Genomic DNA, 5,743 nt, shown 5'->3' with positions numbered 1-5,743 from the left:
GCCACATTCTGCCCGAGTTTGAGCTCCTCTTCTGGGTTTACATGAGCTCGGAGAGAAGGGGAGTTCGTCTGGGGTGGACTGGAGAAAGACGACGACGTAATATGAACAACACAACCGCGGAATGTCAAATTTTCGGTTGAATTCAAGTTCTTAAGACAGTTTATATAATAATTTGTGTTATTACGAGTTGTTAATATCTAGTATCGTGAACCGTCGTGGTGGGTAATTTCGAAGTCCCCCATTTGCATCAGAAGTTGGTATCGTCCACGGCGGCCTCTCATTCCTTTCCCGGCTGAGTGTGTCCCACTGGCTGGGGAAGGGGAGTCAGCGGGTGGGACCATTATATATATATATACATATATACATATATACATACATATATATACATATATACACACACACACACACATATATATATATATATATATATATATATATATATATATGTATATATATAATTTAAAGAAACCACCCATTCATTTTGTGTATCAGAATACTAATAAGCCCATTGTAATGACCAAAACACACGGCAAAAAATGTTTTTGTGGGGCCAGCTCAATCTCCATACTTCAACCCTACTGAGTATGCATTTACCTGCTAAAGTGGAGAAATATTTCTTCATCCTTTTTTTCAACCATTTCTCCTTATTCAGGTTGCGAGAGTGCTATCGCAGCTGACTTTGTACGGCAAGGCAGGGTATAACTTAAATTGGTTGCCTGTCAATAACAGGGCACTTGGAGACCGCCTTCCAACCCAATCATTTGTGTTTGTGTGTGAACAAAGCCAAATAAAAAGCAAAAAGGTTGCGTCGATGCTCGCTGAACCGAGCTCCAGCAGCGAGGCGCGGTACTATCCAGCGACGTCTGAATGTTGTTGGCGTTTTACAACAGACAAAAGAACCATTGACGTCTTCTTGAACGCATCACGTCTGCGAACTCAAAGAAAGACAGAAAGAAGGACAGAATGAGAGAGATGGAGAACGCGAGGAGGAAGAAAGCGATGGAGATGGCGTGGTCGGAGTCAAGGAGTGAATGTCACCAGATGGTACGGTGAAAACAATACGCCATGGTAACCCTATACAGTAGCTGTCCTTTCATTCAAATACAGAAATACGCTGGGGCAAGTATGTGATAATATTAAAAATAGAAATAATTGTAATAATAATAAATCATGAGTTGTATTTTTTGAAATATTTACTTTTTTGATAGATTAAAAAAAGTAAAATAAAATTATTCATCAATGGCGAAGTCTATAAAAGGAAAAATAAAATTAGAAGAAAATTTAATAATGCAAATAGAGCTCAGTGTGTAGTAATGCGAATAAAATAGTCTTAAAAAATAATCCACGCTCTGCTGGAAAATTGAGTAATAATACAAATAAAATCATAAAATAATAGTAATGATAATGATAAAAACGAATTCTTCTAATAAAGATAATGCTATTTTTCAAGTATTTTTGCAAAAAATTATAATAGTGCATCAATGGCAAAATCTATAATAATACATATTGCATATATGCTCATACTGTATGTATATACACATATACATACACATTATATGCATATATACATGTGCAATTATTAGAAAATATCACAATTATATCCATCCATCCATCCATTATCTGTACCGCTTCTCCTCACAAGGGTCGCGGGGCGTGCTGGAGCCTATCCCAGCTGTCTTTGGGCAGTAGGCGGGGGACACCCTGAACTGGTTGCCAGCCAATCGCAGGGCACACAGAGACAAACATCCGCACTCACAATCACACCTAGGGGCAATTTAGAGTATCCAATCAACTTACCATGCATGTTTTTGGAATGTGGGAGGAAACCGGAGTGCCCGGAGAAAACCCACGCAGGCACGGGGAGAACATGCAAACTCCACACAGGGAGGCCGGAGCCGGGATCGAACCCACGACCTCTGAACTGTGAGGCGGACGTGCTAACCAGTCGACCACCGTGCCGCCCTCACAATTATATATTTTACATAATTTATATATTTATATGTATATAAAATGAAATATATAATGCATCACGATACTATAAAAGATTATACTATACTATACTAGATTGTACTGGGGCAAGGATACAATAATAAAAATAAAATGTGTCATCTTCCACACCGCTTATCCCGTACAGGGTCGCGGGGAGGTGCTGGAGCCTATCCCAGCCGACTATGGGCGAAAGGCAGACTACACCCTGAACTGGTCGCCAGCCAGTCGCAGGGCACACACAGACACCCGTCACTGAGCGGGAACCGATCCCACGCTGCCCGCATACAACTCCGGCGTGTGTACCACTACACTAAATAACAATAAAAAATATCATACTTCATTTCATTTTATCAACACCGTATTAATATTAACTGTACGTGTGCATAAAATGAAAAACATGGGGGGAAAAAAAACATACCGGTGATAATATTGAAGGAGAAACACTCCTGCATGTGTCGTCGTTTGCAATTCAAATGGTTGAGCGGAAATGCAGGTTATACATAATCATAATCATCATCATCATCAATTGTGGAATTTGCCTGTGCGGATTTGAACGCATGCAGGCGATCTGCAGTGGCCCCCCCGCAGTGCCGTACACCCCCCAGCCCGACCGACCCACCGACTGAGCCCAATGACTCGCTGCTGCTGACTTTAAAAGAGTCATTTAAAGCCAGTCAGCAGCTTTTGTCATTAGCTCACCATGTGCAATGAGCTAGGGAAAATGAGACGCTCTGCGCTGTGTGTGTGCGTGCGTGCGTGTGTGTGCAAAAACATTTTGATGAACTTGAAAATGGTTGTCGCTGCTAAATAATGCATGGCGACTATTGACGTCGCTTTTAAGGAAAACATGCAAAATTCATGCGTGCTTTGTGCATCCCAAGCATCAGGAGAGTATATTGAGCAAAGTAATGAGCTAATGGGCCCTTTTCTTTATGACATCGTCGTTCGTAAACAACCTACTGATTTTTTTTATTTTTTTTTTTTTTTTCGAGGGTGGAACATCATTCCTTTAAAATACACACAGTCAACCCCTTGATACTTGCTGAACCAAGCTCCAGTTTTTGAATATGAAGAAGCTAAATAAAGCACAATCGCCATTCATTTGATGCAGTGCGACAAAAATGAGATTCTCTATGTTTTTATGAACGTGCATTCATATAGCTACATGCATGTATTGTTTATCCTCTTAAAAGACAGACACAAATATTACAGTAATGTACCGAATCACAGTAGTTGTGAAACTCTTCTAAATTTGCATCTGCCTGACTACATTACACTGCCCCCCGGTGGCCAGGGCAGGTACACCAGAAGGAGCGGCAAAATGAATTGAATGGAAACATGAAATCGTGAAGCCAAAAGCTATTTCATTCTTTACATTTTATTTAATTATGTTATTACTCCATGTTGCCAAACCCATGACCCTCTCCCACTACGCGGGATGTTAGCAACCGTGGCCATTGTAGACTCTGCAGTACGAACGTGTCACCTGAGAGTGTAAATTCAGGCATCAGTGCACTCTGCAATCCCATGCATGCACCCTCTGCCCCCCCCCCTCCCTGCCGTTAAAGCTCCATCCCCCTTAACTGCAGTAATAACATTCCTGAATATGTGACTGACTGCGGGGTTGGCTTACATTTAAAGCAGCCTTGCTTCAGTTTCACCGGAACCAACACGTCATTTTATGGTATTACTAGTTTATGCTTACTTTAGTGTTATTTATAGTGTCAGTACAGATACCTGCATTCATTTAAACCACCATTATACATATATATAAATTGCGGAACCATGGATATGTATTTAATAATGATTATCCAATTTTGTTTTTAAATCTCAACACATTAAACAGTGTCAATAAGCATTTTTGATTGCGTTCGTCATCTATCAGGAAAAAAGTAACACTGGAGAAAACGTGACTCTTTGTCAATAACATGAGGAAAAATAAACAACATTAACATCCTTGAGCTATCCTGTCAAGAGAAAGCTTCAGCCAGGACAAAACAGTACCCCAAAAATGCATATATAAATAGTTTACAATGAGAGATGATAGCGAGAAGAGGAAAAGGAGAACAAATATTTGGCTTCAGCGGAGACATGTTTGGGTTTCGTCCCTGTTGTCTAAAGTCCGAAAACCCTGAAAAAAAAAAAAAATGGCAAACTGTGCCAGTCGAAACCCTCGCAGGTGTGCTCTGACCTCGGATTCTCACACGTGCTTACGTTTTGTTGACCTGGAAAGAGATGCCAGATGGCCCGATTGTTGGGATGTGTGTACCTCTTTAAATATTGAAATGGTTTAACGTTTACAAGAGTTAGCCTCAACTATTTGATGTGCAGATTGGGCAGGAAAAATCACTCTTAACACACCCGACAGCACAGGATTATCAATTATGATAATCGTTCACATCCGATAATCGGGCCTTTTTGGGACTTTGATTGCAAAGGGAGGAAAAAATGATCAAATTTTGCCTGATTGTATGCATCTCTGGATATGTCTCTTTCCATTTAAAATTTTGAACAGATTTAACATTTATGACAGTCAAGCAGAATAGATCAGTCTTAACAAATCTTTCAGAGACATCCAATAATGGGGCCTTTCTGATTTTGATGGCAAGTGAAGGGAATGAAAATGGTCAAATTTGGCCCGATTATCGGTATGTGTGCACTCTATATGCCTCTTAAAGGGAAAAAGTCAACGCAAAAATTTTTTTCAAGAATATGTTCCCAGCAGGCCCACTAGTTGAAACAGGGCATTCTGATAAATATTGCAATTGTGGAGTAAGTGTTAATCCACTTGTTTTTAGTCATCTCTGGGGGCGGCCATTTTGTCTTCTGTCGACTGAAAATGACATCACAACTGCTCACAACGACCAATCACGGCTCATATTTAGAAAACAGTTCAGCCGTGATTGGTCGTTGTGAGCAGTTGTAATTTTGCTGCTTAATTTATATTCCACAAACGCAAAATTAATCAAAATGCCGTGTTTCAACTAGTGGGCCTACTGGGAACATATTCTTGAAGCAAATATGTTAGGGTTGACTCCCTCTTTAAGGGCGTAGTGTTTCTTCCCAATGTGACATCGCCACCTACAGGCTTGGCATGCGTCTCGCTTAGTTTTCTATTGTTTCTGCGCTGCGGCGCGTTTCGAGATTATCCCGCTCACGTTGTCAACTCAACAGGATACCTTTTTATCGTCTCAGCGTGGGAGTCATTTCACCTGTCATTACCCTCCCAAAATCAACTTCATCTGCAGTTCCGGCACGGTTAAACGTCAACGCTCCACAGTCTGCCGCCTTTATTACCTCCTTTAATCTGCGCTCGCTGCCTTTGTTCTTTTGGCGTCTCACCCTCCTCTCACCCCCGGGCCTCTAACCCCCCTGAAGGCTACTCAAATTCCCCCGAACGCCTCCTTGGAAGAGACGTGAATACCTTTTTTTTCATTGATCAACCTAATCTGAGACGTTCAGTACTGTACACATTAGACTGGATTTACGACGTGCGGTTCAAGTGACCCATTTCCTTTTATTTGCTCTTAAGTGGCACAATTGGGATATGCGTCACAGCAATGTAAACACGCACAAAAGACTCCCCCCCCAACAAAATTGGATATTTTCAGACCAGAATCCTTCCTTTTCCAAATGTAAATTAAGATCTGATATGTAATAATACACATTCAAACAACTGATATTTAGCGGCGTATAGACAGATGATGTAAATATGATGTAAATAAGGTTACATTAGAGGCTTACAGACATTTAA

This window comes from Filicampus tigris, chromosome 13 (genome assembly GCF_054856515.1).
Source record: "Filicampus tigris isolate MCC_2025a chromosome 13, RoL_Ftig_1.0, whole genome shotgun sequence".
Taxonomy (NCBI): Eukaryota; Metazoa; Chordata; class Actinopteri; order Syngnathiformes; family Syngnathidae; genus Filicampus; species Filicampus tigris.
The sequence above is the reverse complement of the archived record's forward strand: the minus strand, read 5'-3'. Positions refer to the sequence as shown.